Source organism: Chiloscyllium plagiosum, chromosome 35 (genome assembly GCF_004010195.1).
Source record: "Chiloscyllium plagiosum isolate BGI_BamShark_2017 chromosome 35, ASM401019v2, whole genome shotgun sequence".
Classification (NCBI taxonomy): Eukaryota; Metazoa; Chordata; class Chondrichthyes; order Orectolobiformes; family Hemiscylliidae; genus Chiloscyllium; species Chiloscyllium plagiosum.
This window is the reverse complement of record NC_057744.1, coordinates 20874996-20892819: the sequence shown is the minus strand read 5'-3', so window position 1 is coordinate 20892819 and position 17824 is coordinate 20874996. Positions and strand designations below refer to the sequence as shown.

The 17824-nt window shown below is 38.0% G+C and overlaps 1 protein-coding gene across 5 annotated transcripts in view; it reads right to left on the bottom strand.

Annotated features, from left to right (window-relative positions):
• Window positions 1-17824, bottom strand: part of LOC122540691 (protein Aster-B-like) — a 640121-nt gene that overhangs the window by 462382 nt on the left and 159915 nt on the right. For 3 of the 5 annotated variants that reach the window (XM_043676776.1, XM_043676777.1, XM_043676785.1), the window contains exon 1: window positions 13350-13464. The exons of the other annotated variants lie outside the window; for them this stretch is intronic. The gene's annotated coding sequence lies outside the window, so the exon portion shown is untranslated. Of the gene's footprint in view, window positions 1-13349; window positions 13465-17824 lie in introns of those variants that run through there. 5 annotated transcript variants of the gene reach the window in all.

Sequence of the window (17824 nt, the reverse complement as noted above, 5' to 3'; positions counted from 1 at the left end):
TTTGCTATAAATCCTGTGTCTTGTGATCTTATACTCCTCAACCACCTGATGAAGGAGCAGCACTCCAAAAGCTAGTACTTCCAAATAAACATGTTGGACTAGAACCTGGTGTCTTGCGATTTTTAACAATGCAAAACTACCTGAATATTGGTAAGAGCTTCATATACATGGTTACCTTTATTCTATTTCTTGGCTTGATAATGAGCCATTTAAAATTGAAATAGGTACCCTATGAGGAAAATAATACCTATTAAATAGCTTTACAGTATAATTTATTCAGACCCTAGTGCTTTAGTGGCTAAGTTTGAGCTTTAACATGGGTTTTTGGCCTTGTTAATTTTTTTTAAAGTATAAATTTCAAAGAATGGTAGAAACTGACAATAAAGCCAATCCCTTGCTCCCCTGTGCTAGTGCTTGCTGTTTTAGTGAGCAACCATGCCAACTGTCACATCCCTGTCCTTCAGTTCCTCACTCTTTTCAGATCCTGTGTCAGCTTCCATCAGTTTTTTAACTGGTAAACCATTCCAGATCCTGACAACACTGAAAGGTTTCTCCTCCTGTCCCAGCGAGAACATTTGTCAATCATTTTAAATATATGATCTTTAGATGGTAAGCCACTTGCATAAGAGACAGTCTTTCTCTATCTCCTCATTTAAGTCATAAGTCACTTTCTTCGAAATATTTAATATAGTTGAAAGGCACATTTGAATTTACATGAATGGAATGTTAACTAATGGATGTTAGGATGCTTTATACATACATATAGTGTTTAGAAATGGGTAATGGATTTCTTTGTATTAATATAGATCATTAAATAACCAAATATTGTATGGTACTATGTACAGTTCAGGTTGCTTTGTTATAGGAAGGATATTATTAAATTGGAGAGGGTTCAGAATATTTTTATGCGGTTGTTGCTGGGAATAGACGGTTTGAGTCATAAAAATAAGCAGGATAGGTTGGGACATTTTTCACTGGAAAATAGGAGGTTGAGGGGTGACGTTACTGAGGTTACAAGGTTATGAGGGGCATAGATTAAGTGAATAGCAAGGTCTTTTCCCTAGGGTGGGTGAGTACTAAATTAGGTGACATATTTTTAAGGTGAGAAGAGAAAGATTTAAAAAGGACACGAGGGATAACTTTTTATTTTAAGAGTGGTTCATGTGTAGAATGAACTGCCAAAGAAAATGGTGGATGCAGGTACAGTTACAATATTTAAAAGACATTTGAATAAGTACATAAATAGGAAAAGTTTGGAAGGATATGGGCCAAATGTAGACAAGTGAGACTAATTCAGTTTGGGAACATTGTCAGCAGGGATTGGTTGGATTGAAGGTCTGTTTCCATGCTGTATTCCATGCTTTATGACTCTAAGTCAGATGAATTAAGGGCAAAGATAAACACATAGCAGTATAATGTCATTGCTTTAATATAAACCTGGCTAAAGGAGGGGCAAAATTGGCAGCTTAATACCCTTAGATGTAGAATTTTCAGGCAACATAGTGTGTGGGTGACAAAAAAAGGAGGGTTGCAGCATTGGTTAAAGAATCAATCACAGTTGTAAGACGGGATGACATTCCAAACGGGTTAGCAAATGAGGCTTTCTGGATTTAGTTTAGGAATTAAAAAAAAGAGGCAGTCACACTACTTGGAGTATATTACAGAACCCCAAATAGTAAGAGGTAGATATAAAAGAACATATATGTAGACAAATTTATGCCCATTAGAATAAAACAGCAATAATAGTAGAAGACTTTACCCCAATAGCAACAGGCTTTCAAACAATATAAGGGGCACTGACGGTGGAAAATTCATGTGTCCAGGACTTTTTTTTTTTAAATGTGTCAAGCCCAGCAAAAGGAGATGCAATTCTGGATTTAGTTTTGGAAAATGAAGATAGGCTACTGGGTTAAATGACCGTTGGTGACCATATCGGGGATAGTGACCAGAATTCAGTTAGATTTAGTATTACTTTGGAAAAGGACAGAGATAAACCAGGAGTAAAAGTTTTAAAGTGGGGTAAGGCAAATTTTACAAAACTGAGAAGTGATTTGACTGAGGAGGACTGGAGAGGGCTGTTTAAGGTTAAATCAGTGGTACACTAATGAGAGGCACTCAAAAGTGCGACTCTGAGGGCACAAAACAGACATATCCCCTCCATAAATAAGAGTGGTACTGCCAAACCTAGACCCCTATCGTTGTCTCGAAAAAGAGAGGGGAAAAGTAAACAGAAAAAAAAAGCTAATGATAGTCACAAAAATCTCAAACGCTGCAGATATCCTAGAGGAGTACAGAAAGTGCAGGGCTCAAGAAAAAATAATAAGGAAATCAGAAAGGGCATGAAAAAACATTAGCAAGTAAGGTAAAAGAAAACTCAAAGATGTTTTGCCAGAAACAAAAAAAAGAGAACTTGTGACAAGATGCAGAGGATATGGGAAGAATTTTAAATAAATTCTTCGCCTCCACATTCACAAAGGAAAAAGACGATGGGGATATAGCAATCCACAAGAAGCAGTGTGAAATGTTGGACAAAACAATTATAACAAGAGGTAAAGTGTTAGAGGGAGTTAGAATCTCTGAAAGTGGATAAATCAAGAGGGCTGCATGGATTGTTCCCTACGATGTTGAAGGAGGAAATAGCAGGTGTTTTTAAAGATTGTTTTCCAAACTACATGAGACACAGGTAAGGTGCTGTAGCATTGGATGAATGCAAATGTGATTCCATTGTTTAGAAAAGTACAAAGGAAATACTAAGTAATTATAGGCAAATTACTCTTACTTCGGTGGTGGCCAAATTGTTGAATCAATGCTGAGAGTGAGAGATTAAATAAACTGTTATTTAGAAAGGCATAGACTCATCAGAATTGTCAGCAGGGCTTTGTGAAGGGAAGGTCATGGAAGTAACAAGGAGATCAATGAGGGCAGTGCAGTGGATATTGTCTACATGGACTTTACTAAGGCATTTGACAAGTTCCCACCTGGCAGACTGGTTAAAAAAGTAAAGCCCACGGAATACAGGGTAACATGCTGAATTGGATCCAAAGTTGATTTAATAACAGGAAACAAACGGTAATAGTCAATGGCTGCTCTTGAGAATAGAGAAGTGTTTTCAGTGGTGTTCTGCAGGCCTCAGTATTGGAAGCCTTGCTATTCGTTTTATACAGTAACGATTTGGACTTGAACATGGGAGGCACAATTAGGAAATTTATAGACAACACAAAATTTGCCATGGGATAGATGAAGTAAAGGATAGCTGTGAACTCCAAAATGATATAGATGGATTGATGGAGTGGGCAAGAAAGTGGCAGATGCAGTTCAACTCTGATAAGTGTGAGGTTATATATTTAAGGAGGTCAAACAGTAAAAGGAGTACACAATAAACGGGAATATATTGAGAGAGGTAGATGAAGTGAGAGATCTTGGTGTGCAAGTGCACAGTTCCCTAAAGGTAGAGATACAGATAGATAAGTTTGTAAGAAGGCTCTCCTTCACTGGCAGAGGTAGAGAATACAAAAGTATAGATATAATGACGAACCTGTGTGAGACACTGGTGAGGCCACAACTTGTGCAGATCTGGTCACTGCATTACAGGAAGGATGTAACGGTCTGTTATACGCTATATGAACTCTAATACATAAGTGCTCTTGATGGAGTACAGAGAAGATTTACCAGAATGTTGCCCAGAATGGAGAATTGTAGCTATGAAGAGAGATTCGGAAGATTGAGGCTGTTTTTCTTGGAACAGCAAAGACTGAGGGATAACATGATTGAGGTATACAAAACTGTGAGAGGTAGGCATAGATTAGTCAAGAGGAACCGGTTTCCCTTGGCAGAGAGTTCAAAGACCAGGGGTCACAGATTTTAATTTAGCCACTGAAAGATTAGAGGGGACATAAGGAAAAAATGTTTTTTTATTAGGAGGATGGTGAGTGTCTGGAATTCACTGCTTAAGTTGGTGGTGGAGGCAGAGGGACTAAACTCTTAAAATGCACCTGAATCTGCACCTTCAAGTGCTGTATTCTGTAGTGCTATTGGCCGTATGAAGGAAGATGGGATTACAAAGAACATCTGGGTGTCAAAGGTCAGCATGGATAAGATGGACTGAATGGCCTCCTTCTATGCTGTATCGGTTCTATGGTTCTACATCCAGCACATTACATTGCCACTACTATTTGTATTTTCATTCTCTTCCCTGAGCATGCATAAACAATCAACATTTTTATTTAAATTAATTGCCATATCACTGCTAATTCTGTAGTTGTATTCATCCAATGGCCACAGAGTCTTGTCTGCATTCAATTAGATCATAGTTAATTTGAATGTCCACAGAATTTGCCGAACTTTGTTATATACTTTCTTCAACTCATAAAAGTATTGACCTGAGTCTTGAAGAGTCTTGCTTACACACAAGCATACATACAAGTATTTTTGTCAGGTTAAGAGAAAAGAAAGAGATTGGTCTCAGAGGCTGGCCTTCTAGGAAAACACACTACAGGCAATGGGATTATTGTCGAAGGCATAGGGATAAAGTGCCAGATGTTCTGACACCTATTGCTCTGACATACTGGCAAGCGCAGTTAAGTCATTATTGTCTCGGATCTCTTGCAAATCCAGCCTGCTCAGAAAATATAACCTCAAGATGTTCTTCCAAACACTCATTAAAAGAAAAATCAACATATTTCTATGAACTGACAGAGAGTTTACCTTTTAGAAATGGGAGAGACTAGCAGGATAGCTTGTACATAGTTAGCTTTCATCCAGTTCAGCTAGTACTTAGCCAGCTCTGCTCCAACTCAACTAGTTAAAACAAGAAGTTCTCCAGACCAGTCACTGTTCAAAATACCCATAGCAGTGTCTGCAGCAGAGCAAGCCATTATTACCATTCATGGACTTTCGAAGAAGCTTTTTAATAAAATAAACTCCAATGTCCACATTAAATTCTCACTGACCCCTTTTAAAGAAACCATCCCAGGTAGTGAATTTGAAATAGTATTTTTTCTTCATAATCCTTCAAAACGTAAGCCCTCTAAGTGATATTAAATATAAAGCATCTTTGTAACATTATTGTCAGTACACATTTGCAACATAAATAAGGGACTGCCACAGAACAGGAACATGTTCCTTCAACTATTTTGTGCATTGGTGCAGTAAGAGAAATTTGACGCGTATTCTATTCCCATTTACCAACAGTGTGTTACTGTTTCTCACGCTCCTAATGGCATTTCTATCACATTACCAACAACAGAAATATTGGCTGAGCCAAAAGTAGGGAGTGGCGTTTTTTGATAAGGGATAACATTACAGCTGTACTGAGGAAGGATATTCCCAGAAATACATTCAGGGAAGTTTTTTGGGTTGAACTGGGAAATACGACAGGGATGATCACCTTATTAGGATTGTATTATCGACCCCCTAATAGACAGAGGGAAATTGAGAAACAAATTTGGAAGGAGATCTCAGTTATCTGTAAGAATAATAGGGTGGTTATGGGAGGGGCTTTTAACTTTCCAAACATAGACTGGGACTGCCATTGTGTTAAGGGTTTAGATGGATACAAATTTGTTAAGTATGTACAAGAAAATTTTCTGAATCAATATATGGATGTACCTAATAGAAAAGATGCAAAATTTGACCTACTTTTGAAATAAGGGCAGGGCAGGTGACTGAGGTGTCAGTGGGGAAGCACTTTGGTGCCAGTGACCATAATTCTATTAGTTTTAAAATAGTGATGGAAAAGGATACACCAGATCTAATAGTTGAAGTGCGAAATTGGAGGAAGGCTAATTTTGATAGTATTCAGCAAGAAGTTTCAAAAGCTGATTGGGGTCAGATGTTCGCAGCTAAAGGGACGGCGGGAAAACGGGAGGCCTTCAGAAATGAGATAACGAGAGTCCAGAGATAATATAGTCCTGTTCGGGTGAAAGGCTGGTAGGTGTAGGGAATGCTGGATGCCTGAAGAAATTGAGGGTTTGGTTAAGAAAAAGAAGGAAGTATATGTCAGGTATAGACAAGATAGATCGAATGAATTCTTAGAAGAGTATAAGGGAGCAGGAGTATACTTAAGAGGGAAATCAGGAGGGCAAAAAGGGGACATGAGATAGCTTTGGCAAATAGATTTAAGGAGAATCTAAAGGGTTTTTACAAATACATTAAGGACAAAAGGGTAACTAGGGAGAGAATAGGGCCCCTCAAAAATCAGCAAGGCAGCCTTTATTTAGAGCCGCAAGAGATGGCAGAGATACTAAACAAATATTTTGCATCAGTGTTTACTGTGGGAAAGGACATGGAAGATATAGAATGTGGGGAAATAGATGGTGAGATCTTGAAAAATGTCCATATTACAGAAGAGGAAGTGCTGGATGTATTGAAACACATAAAAGTGGATAAATCCCCAGGACCTGATCAGGTGTATCCCTGAACACTGTGAGAAACTAGGGAAGTGATTGCTGGGCGCCTTGCGGAGATATTTGTATGATCGATAGTCGCAGGTGAGGTGCCAAAACACTGGAGGTTGGCTAACATGGTGCCACTCTTTAAGAAAGGTAGTCAGGATAAGCCAGGGAACAACAGACCAGTGAGCCTCACGTCGGTGGTGGGCAAGTTGTTGGAGGGAATCCTGAAAGACAGAATGTACATGTATTTAGAAAGGCAAGGACTGATTAAGGATAGTCAACATGGCTTTGTGTGTGGGAAATCATGTCTTACTTGATTGAGTTTTTTGAAGTAAGGATTGATGAGGACAGAGCAGTGGACGTGATCTATATGGACTTCAATAAGGCGTTCGACAAGGTTCTCCATGGGAGAATGGTTAATAAGGTTAGATCTCATGGAGTACAGAGAGAACTAGCCATTTGGATACAGAACTGGCTCAAAGGTAGAAGACAGAGGGTGGTGGTGGAGGGTTATTTTTCAGACTGGAGGCCTGTGACCAGTGGAGTGCCACAAAGATCGGTGCTGGTTCCACTACTTTTCATCATTTATATAAATGATTTAGATGTGAGCATAAGAGATACAGTTAGTAAGTTTGCAGATGACACCAACATTGAAGATCTAGTGAGAGAGGGAGAGAACAGTGGACAGCAAAGGAGGTTACCTCAGATTACAATAAGATCTTGATCAGATGAGCCAATGGACTGAGAAGTGGCAGATAGAGTTTAATTTAGATAAATGCGAAGTGCTGCAATTTGGGAAAGCAAATCATAGCAGGACACTTAATGGGAAGGTCCTCGGGAGTGTTGCTGAACAAAGAGATCTTGGAGTGCAGGTTCATAGCTCCTTGAAAGTGGAGTTGCAGGGAGATAGGGTAGTGAAGAAGGCATTTGGTATGCATTCCTTTATTGGTCAGAGTATGGAGTACAGGAGTTGGGAGGTCATGTTGTGGCTGTACAGAACATTGGTTAGGCCACTTTTGGAATATTGTGTGCAATTCTGGTCTCCTTCCTATCGGAAGGATGTTGTAAAACTTGAAAGGGTTCAGAAAATATTTACAAGGATGTTGCCAGGATTGGAGGGTATGAGCTATAGTGAAAGGTTGAATAGGCTGGGGCTGTTTTCCCTGGAGTGTCAGAGGCTGAACAGTGATCTTCTTGAGGTTTATAAAATCATGAGGGGTTTTGGATAGGATAAATAGGCCAAGTCTCTTCCCTGGGTTGGGGAGTCCAGACCTCGAGGGCATAGGTTTAGGGTGAGAGGTGAAAGGTATAAAAGAGGGGCAACTTTTCACAAAGAGGATGGTACGTGCATGGAATGAGCTGCCACAGAAAATGGTGGATGCTAGTACAATTAAAACATTTAAAAGGCATCTGGATGGGTCTATGAATAGGAAGAGTTTGAAGGGATATGGGCCAGGTGCTGACAGGTGGGACTAGATTAGTTGGGATATCTGGTCGGCGTGGATAAGTTGGATCGAAGGGTCTGTTCCATGCTGTACATTTCTATGACTCTAGTCCTCACAATTTTTAAAAGCAATCTATGATTTTATAAAAGGATATTTTCATTAGTAATATATTTAAAATCTGAAAAATGAAAAAAAAAATATAATCAATAGCTCCTTTCCTGGCCCAATGCATTCAAACTGGTCTATTCAGTAATCTCTATTGAAGGTGTGCCTATGTGAACATTTAGTGATGAGAATATTGAACGAAATTGTGAACCTCTCCATGGATAAATTAATTGTCTAAATTAATGTCAAGACTCATAAAGGAATAATGAGGGCAAAATGCCAGAGAGTAAACAGTAATTAATGTCTCCTGGACAGGAGTTAATGCCTTCAGGATTGAGAAATCAACAAAAAAGCATTTGAAAGCTATTTGAAGTCCTCAAAATTTTGAAGATTTCATTTCTCTATATATAATTTTCTTTCCTTTTCTGAGTTTATGTTTGTCCTCAGCAGGTGGCTATCACCATCACATGACTACCACAAGGGCAACTAGGGATTGGCAACAAGTGCTGGTCTTGCTAACAGCATTCAAATTCCAAAAGTACAACATTTCTGGAGTTGAATGATCATTACATTCACTTCATGACCATTCACCTCCAGTTTAAAATGAGACAGAAACATCAAAGGTTGCATTAAATTGGTTAAAAGTTGCACCCATTCCTAGCGTAATGAAATATTAACTGAATGCAGCATTGTACAACCATGTGACAGTCTCTCTTCACAAAATGCTGAAAAATATTCACATCCCAATAAAAATGAAAAATACCCTTGAGAGTCCCCTCTCTCAATACAGTCCTCAATGTCAACCTAGATAGATCAGTTAGCTCTGGGATTGGACTCATCATCTTTAAAGTTTACTTCATTAACTTTCAGAATGGTACAAGGAGTCCTTTACCCACTGTTCAACTTGGAAGGACATTTCAAGATTAAACATATGAAGTAGATTTTAAATTGAGGATTATGATGCCAAGAAAGGACAAAAGCCTTTGATTGGGGGGTATGATTTTCACTCAAAATAATTATGATAGGCAAATGAGGATTCTACCTAATGAATTGAAAAACTAATCCACTCATAAAAGGAACTGGCATCAACCTAGTTCCTGGACACACCACATAACATTGGTGTAGGAAACAGAAAAGCCATTTCACATTGTACGGGCACTCTTGGTAGACTGGAATCAGAGCACAACTATAATGTACATAAAGGGGCTTTACTCTGCGCCCAATTATGCTATCTATACTTGCACTGGGAGTGCTTTAAGTTAATTTCATAATGGGATATGCTCTAATCCGCTGTGCTCACAGCCGCTGAAACGTTAAACTTGATGAGATTCTATACAATTGTTCATTCATGTCCTTTTTGAAGAGGGGTCTCTTAATGATAAGATTTCTCCAAGATTAGACTTCAGAAAAAAAAATTCACCATGTCAAAACAGCATTGTTTCTTTGTTCTCAAATAAATTAACACATAAGTAGGAGTTTACCATTGTTCATTACTGTTTTAACTGGATTTCTGATCAGACTAAGCAATAGTCTAGTAGTATTGAGCATAGGTAATTTTTGTGCAATTCTTTACCTTAAAATTAAGTAATTTTCCAGAAAACTGCTTTTATCAAACAATTGCCCAGCAGTGTCCTACAGGGATCGGCTCTGAGTCCTTTGTTGTTTGTTATTTATATAAATGATTTGGATGAGAATATAGAAGACATGGCCAGTAAGTTTGCAGATGACACCAAAATTGGGTCGTACAGTAGACAGTGAAGAAGGTTTTTAAGATTAAAAAGGAATTTTGATCAAATGGGTCAACGGGCTGATAAATGGCAGATGGAGTTCAATCTGGATAAATGCGGGTTATTGCAATTTGGTACAACTAACAGGCTAGGATGTATATAATTAATGGTAGGTGCTTGGGTAGTATTGTAAAACAAAGGACCTTGAGGTTCAGGTACATAATTATTTGAAATTTGCATCACATATGGACAGGGTGGTTAAAAGGTATTTAGCACATTTACCTTCATTGCTCAGTCCCTCGAGTACACAGTTGGGAAGTCACGTTAAAGCTGTGCAAGACATTGGTGTGGTCTCTTCTGGAATACTGTAACCAGTTCTGATCGTCCAGTTACAGGAAGGATATTTTTATGCTGGAAAGGGTTCAGAAGATATGTACTAGTACGCTGCCAATTATGGGAGGTTTGAGTTATAAAGAAAAGCTGCATAGGCTAGTTTTTTTTAAATGGAGTGTAGGAGGTTGAGAGGTAACCTTATAGAAGTTTATACAATAATGAGGAGTTATAAATTGAATTCATGATCTTTTCCCTAGGATGGGGAATTTCAAGAATGGGGGCATATTTTTAAGGTAAGGGGAGTGAGATTTAAGAAAGACTACATGTTGGGAACAACTTCTACACAGAAGCTGGTTCACACATGGAATGAACTTCCTGAGGGAGTGGTGGATATGGGTACAATTACAACGTTTAAAAGACATTTGGATAAACACATGAAAAGGAAAGGTTTGGAGGGATATGGGTCAGGGGGAGCAGGCAGATGTGACTAGTTTAGTTTGCAATTGTGTTCTGCATGGATGGAAATGTGTTGCTGGAGAAGCGCAGCAGGTCAGGCAGCATCTAGGGAACAGGAGAATCGACGTTTCGGGCATTAGCCCTTCTTCAGGAAGGGCTAATGCCCAAAACGTCGATTCTCCTGTTCCCTAGATGCTGCCTGACCTGCTGCGCTTCTCCAGCAACACATTTCCATCTCTGATCTCCAGCATCTGCAGACCTCATTTTCTGTTCTGCATGGACCAAAGGGTCTGGTTCCATGCTGTATGACTCTAAGAGAATACCAACTGTAGTGAAAGACTACTAAGAATTCTCCACAGCCCATTGGTAGATCTGCATTTATATTAAAATGTATTGTCTTTTACTCAAGACTATTTCCCATCACTGACCGAAACTACACGATTAATTTTATTGCACAGTATCTTCTACCATACAATGAACCGTAAAAACTATTAATAAATAGTTTAAACTATTAATAAATTTATCAAAAATCATGGATAATTGGACCAGAGTTAAAATACAGTTCGGTGAATTAGGCTTATATGGAGCATGAGCCTAAACGTGGTGGGTTCAATAATGTTCTGTTCCAGTTTGTAAACTTTATATAACCACCTTTAAAATGATAGAATGTGAAGCTCAGATTTCAGATCATAAAAGACATGATCTGTTTCAAGAAAACATCATGAAAACCTAAATGTTAACACAGACCTTTCCCTATGGTAAGTTTCCATGTTCCATTTACTCAACTCAGCTGCATTGATCCAAATAAAATACTAAAGTAATGCAACTTACTACTATGGCTTTACAGAACAGTCATTCACAATGTAAATAAGATTACTCCTGTGTTTGACATCAGAACAATACTGAATAATTTGAACCTACAGATCCCTTGATGAGGCAATAATTGCACAATGTATCATCCTTGGGATGAGTCTAACAAATAAAATAAAAATTGGCGGTGACAGCACCCTTTGTTTTGAAAAAGAAAAACCGAGCAAGGTCAGCTGAAGACTATACAAAGCTAGAAGAGTAAATAATTGGAAAACTTGATAAAATTTGCTATGATGTGGGAACTGTGCGGTAAACACTCCCAAGGTTCCTTTAAAATCTGGATTTCAGTACAGTTTAGGCTGGTGGGATAAATGCCTCCCTCCTAATGGTCATTGCACAAAGGTGCCTTTTATTTGATGTGACCATAATTGGCACTGAAGTCTAATTTTGTGGCTCAGTCGGGGTAAGAACGAACGGTGAGAGAATTTAAAATGGGATGTGATTATTTTTCTGAAAGTTTCCTTTTGGTTGGGTTAAATCTTACCCTACAGTGGCATAGCAATAATTCATCCTGCATTAATCCCACACTATACATGATCTGGAACAATCTCAACTTGATCGTGGATGCAAATTGTGCAAAATGCTGCCTTCTCCAATGACATCCCTCAACTTTATGAAAACAAAACAAGATTTTCTTAATATGCAAAATGTCCAGAAGATGACAAAGTTTGTTTTTATTTTACAGGCAAGGATATAAAGCACAAACCATTATTCACTAAACTACTTTTTATTGATGGCATCTGAACTGAAGGAAATCAATATAATGCAAAAGATGCTACAGTATAATAATTTTCCTCAGCAACAATGTACTAATTTACATATGATGCAAATTACAAATTGAAAGAATTCTGGGAGCTGACAGACATAATTTTATAAATCTCAATCCCTGTTCCTGCAATAAATAGGTGTGCCTAACTCAAATTTATTTACAAAGATTTTCCCTCGTATCTTACGTAACAATTAAAGATAAACTATGTCCAGTTTCTTTTGATAGGTCATTGCAGATTTTCTTTTGCCCCTTCTAGTGTGAATTTAATACAATGTGAACAGTTGGTTGCCGATTTTTCAATTCAACATTTCCTATTCTTATAAAATGTCCTCAAGTTGTGCTTCTCAAATTAGTCCTTTTTAAAAAGTCTGTTTGATAGGTAATCCTTGTGTGTCAATCATCTTAAATTTTCAAGTTCATAACATAAACTTTTCATAACTAAGGTTTACACATAGAGACAACTTAAAATCTCAGCGTTGCCCTTAGTTACAATATTTTAATTAAGGAGTTCTGACAATTCCATAAGCCATAAAAATGAAATTTGAATGGTTATCTTTTGGGCCTAGTGAACAAGCATTTGACATTGCCAAGACATTTTCAAAAGTTTTGTAATACCATAACATCAAAATGGTTGAAATGAGGGTGCCAAAACTGCTAATGTTGTTCCAGGCTGTGGGTGTTCCTCATCTCCTTTATCAAATTAATATGCAAGGAACTGTACTTCAATTAAAATTCTGGTAATTAGGCAAGAGTTATTACATTAAGTCGGAGTATTAACACTTATGAGAAAGTTCAATACTGTTAAGAACAATTATATCAACCATACCACAAGGTAACATTGCTAAGGTTCTACATCGTCATTGGGAAGATACTTGAACTCTAAGTATCAACTGAATAATACCGATTCTTTCAAGTTCTCACACGATTTTGCGAAGCACCTCCCCACCCCCAAATCAACTGTAAGTGATTTGAAGCAGTTATTACTTCCAGATGATGTTGTGACAATGGTAGCCAATGCAGGCTACCCAGTATTTGCTACTTCACAGTAGAAGACGACAGAACATCAGGGAGATCCCGTAAGGAGATCGGGAAGGATATCCGATCTTGGAAAGAGGCACTTTAATTCCCCGAATAACTGTTCTTCCTGCGTGCAGTAACTTTCCGTGAACACACAATTTATCAGAGTGGAGCTGTCATTCGACAAGTACTCAAACCACCAGTAACTTTTCTACTCTTTATATCTTTCACTTACCTTAACTTTAAACATAAAGTGAAGTAATCTTGCTTTAACACTATATTTTAGGAGGAATAGCACTCCTCTTCTTTCGAGATGTCTTTTTTGTTTCTTACCGTTTTAGATTTCCTGTCAAATACAGCAAACATTTACCGGCTTCGGGGAAAGGGGTGGAACTGGACGTTGTGGTTCATTGAACAAATCAGCCAGCTTGTGTTTAATCACAAAGTTCTACATTTTTGTGTTTGAAAGGTCAATGTGGTGATTTGTTTGGCATACACGAACAGCAAGTTAAAAATTATATGTTTGCGGAAGTTAAAATTGATAATTGGATAATTCCCCCACCCCCAAAATATATTAGTTGCTTCCATTCACTCTGGCTCGTCCAGCGGACTAAGTGTGGGGCTACATTAGATGATTGACGGATCATTTACCAACCACTGGCGAGAAGCTCGGATCAGTCGCATCCGTGCACCAATCATTCCTGACCTGAGGCAGAACCTGAAATGATCCATTGGATACAGTACATCTCTCATGTTCTTAAGTAAAAAATGCAGCAGACCATTGAAGTCAGCCTATCAGCAATCAGGGTAAACAGAATGTAACTAGAATTTAAAAGAAAATATCCTACATTGTAGGCAAATTTTAATATAATCTACTAACTTATCTTTTTAGAGCGGAAAGGGACAGTGAATATCATCAGTGGCACAGGCCACTTTCATGCCATTTATTTATCGGACTCAGAATAATAAGCGTGAGTTTCAGAAGTTCCCATTTTTTCCATTATAAGCAACGGTATGTTGTCATTTAAAATCTAACTTTACAAGTAATCCAGCTGTGATGAAAGGCTGTATAAAATAAACCCAAAACTACTTCTCGTCTTCCAAACCACACATTATTACAAAGGACACTATCACAATCATAAATATTGTGATTCTAATCAGTGTTACACAATTTCTATCCTTATCAACTACCTTTTGTTTTAAGAATCATCTCAATTACGTCAGTGCATTAATTCCTGACTAATCTATCCACAGAAAGGTAAGAGATTGTATATCTCATTGATACCTCAGTTTACCTGTATCAGCTGGGGCTCAGTTGGAAGCACTCATGCCCCCAATCAGAAGATTGTAGATCAAATACCAATCCAACACTTGAGCACAAATATTAATATTTGCATTCCAGTTCAGGACTGAGGGACTGACACAGTGTTTTTCTGAGGCTCTGTCCCACCTTTCAGATGTTTACAGAAAATAAAATTACATTATTTCAAACAAGAATTCTACGTCTACTGCTGGCCAATGAACAAATTCAAAAGAGAATACCTGCTCAATTTTATTGAAGGTTGGTTACATACAAATTGGGTTCTGTATTTTGTACATTTCTACATTAATCAGACAGGATTCAAGTATAGCATAAATCAGACATCGGCTATTTGCGCCAACGGTCCCATTTCTGTGTGGTAATCCTATGCAACCTTATGTAACAACATGCAAATATGGGTACACAGAAAGATAGAAAATAGGAGGAGGAATAGGTATTCAGCCCTCAAACCTGGTCCATCATTCATTTTGATCATGGTTGATCATCCAACTCAATAGCCTGTCATTGATTCACTGAATCATACAGTAAAGAGGCCTATAACCTAACTTGTTCCTGATTTTCCCTATATCTTTGATATCTTATTCTCAAGTGCAATATCCAACTCCGTGAAATCATACAATGTTTTGGCCATGACTGCATTTTGTGGTAGAGAATTCCACAAGTTCCCCATTCTGAGTGAAGAAATTTCTTCTCATCTCAGCCTACCCTGTATCCTCAGACTGTGACCCCTGGTTCTGGACTACCATATCATTGGAAACATCCTTCCTGCATCTACCCTGTCTTGTTCAATTAGAATTTTATATGTTTCTAGGAGATTTCCTTATTCATGTTAACTCCAGCAAATATAATCCTAACCGATTCATAGTCCCCTCATCTGTTAGTTCTGTCAAACCAGGAATTTAGTCTGTTAAACTATGGCTGCATTCCCTCTATCGCACAAACATCCTTCTTCCAGCAAAGAAACCAAACCTACACATAATACTTGAGATGTGGTCTCACCAAAGCCTTGTAGAACTGCAAGAATCCCTGCTCTTGTATTTAATTGCTCTCATCATGAAGACCAAGATACCATTTGTCTTGTTGATCGCCTGCAAGCTTACCTTCGGTGACTGGCCTACAAGGACAACCAAGTCTCATTGCACAGTCCTCTCTCTCAATACATAGGAGCATAGGGAATAGGAGAATGATGACATTTCACTCATTGAGCTTCATATGAGTAAGACTTAAACAACTACTATGGACTTGTGGAAGGATTTTGCATACTTTTTTTTTAAATAAAGGTCTATGAAAAGCATAATGCCTTTTTTTTTTAAAGCCAGGACATTTCTTGGAAACTACATAGTCGCACATACTTGCCACCATACGTTGTCTGAACTCATTTCAGGATATTTTTTTAAAACACAAGATAAAAGGTCATTTTATTCCTGAACTATTGCTGAAATTTGCTAACTGAAATGTAATAGCTATTAGCTTAGATAAAGATACAAAGATCAACGGTAAGTACTGATAAAAGGTGAAAATAAAATTAGTCTCCACCATCATTGGTTTGCTTAAAGATTTCTCTTTTGGAAGTGATTGCATTGAAAACCTGAAGTCAGAATGCAGCACCTGCATTGGTTTCTGTGGTCTGAACAGAACAAATTCTGGGAAGGAGTGAAGCTTCCTTTATTTCACTTTTATGGCACTGTAGTTGGTGTCTGGACCTTGGTCGTCTGATTCAGTATATCAGCCTTGGAGCTGGTTTACCTTCTTTGTCCTCATTACTAAAACACTCCCTGATGGTATCTCTCAGAATTCTTCCTGGAGTTCTACTCAAAACGGTGTCTCATCACACTAAAACAACGATGATGTTAATTCCAAATGAGACATTGTTCGGCATTGCAAAGAGGTTGTGATGTGTTTCCAGTTTCCTGGTCTCAGAAGCTTTTAATTTTCATATCTTTATTAGGACCCTTGCTGTTGTCTTTCCCCCCCCCAGTTTCCAATGGTGAACTTATTGACTGGCTGCATATTTAGCTCCCATTGAACATTGTTTTGGAGGCAAGAGATGGTTTTCTTTTTCAGTTCAGGAAGAACTGCTTCAGAACAAGCTGTTCATCATGTGTCTACAATTTCAGAACCACATGTGTGGCAAATCCAGTATAAAATCTGATTAACCTTCTTGAGTGATTGGAATACTTCTTGATACCGTGTTTCTTGAGCAAGATGCATCTGCCAAATTTCCAGAGACAACAGCCTGTATTTGGTGAAACCCAGCGACACCAATCATTCAATCAGTATTGTTTAATAATTTTTTGTCCATTAAAACAACCACGTTGATCCTTTTTAAGACTAATAAAGAGAAAACAAACAATTGAAAATAGCAAAGTAGTGGAACAAGAGAAAGACCATGCACTCCTCCAATTTTGGTTATAATTTTAGAATATGTATTGATCCAGTGACAACAAAGCTACTAACTGGGCTAATACACAAATAAATGACTGAGAAGCTTTTAGTGTCAGTATTGGAAGTTTTATTCTTGTATGGGTGAAGTACTGCTGATTTAGATCAAATTACTCGTGTTACATCATTTTTCAGATTGCCATTTAATGGAACATTTCTTTGTATCAAGGGCTCCCAAGTTAGTTTTGACAGAGGTCAGACTAAATCACTCTTTAAGCTTCAGGTTTTCAATGCAATCACATCAGAAAAAAGAAATCTTCAAGGAGAGGCTGAAAAGGCTGGGGCTGTTTTCCCTGGACCATCGGAGGCTGAGGGGTGACCTTATGGAGATTTATAAAGTCAAGAGAGGCATGGATAGGATAAATAGATTAGGTCTTCTCCCTGGGGTGGGCGAGTCCAGAACTTGAGGGCATGGGTTCAGACAGAGGGTTGTGTGTGTGTATGGAATGAGCTGCCAGAGGAAGTGTTGGAAGCTGGTACAATTCCAACATTTAAAAGGCATCTGGATGGGTAGATGAATAGGAAGGGTTTAGAGGGATATGGGCTAAGTGCTGGCAAACAGGACTAGATTAGGTTAGGATATCTGGTCAGCATGGACAAGTTGGACCGAAGGTTCTGTTTTGTGCTGTACATCTCTATGTCTCTGACTCTATGCCAGTGAGACCAAAGGCTGATTTTATTTTCATTTTTTATCCATTTATTTAGGCTAATAACTGTTACATTTTAGGGAATTTCAGCAATAATTCAGTAATAAAATAATCTTTTATTACTGATTTTATTACAATTTGAGAAGATTGTTGATTTACCTGCAATTTTATTTTACAAACATACAATCACGAAGAATTGGGTTATAGCTACTAAATATATCTCAAAGAGAAAGTATATTGAGAGAAATCAGGTAATGCATCAGTTAGGTTGGGCTAGAATTCAGTCTTAGAGATCGGAAA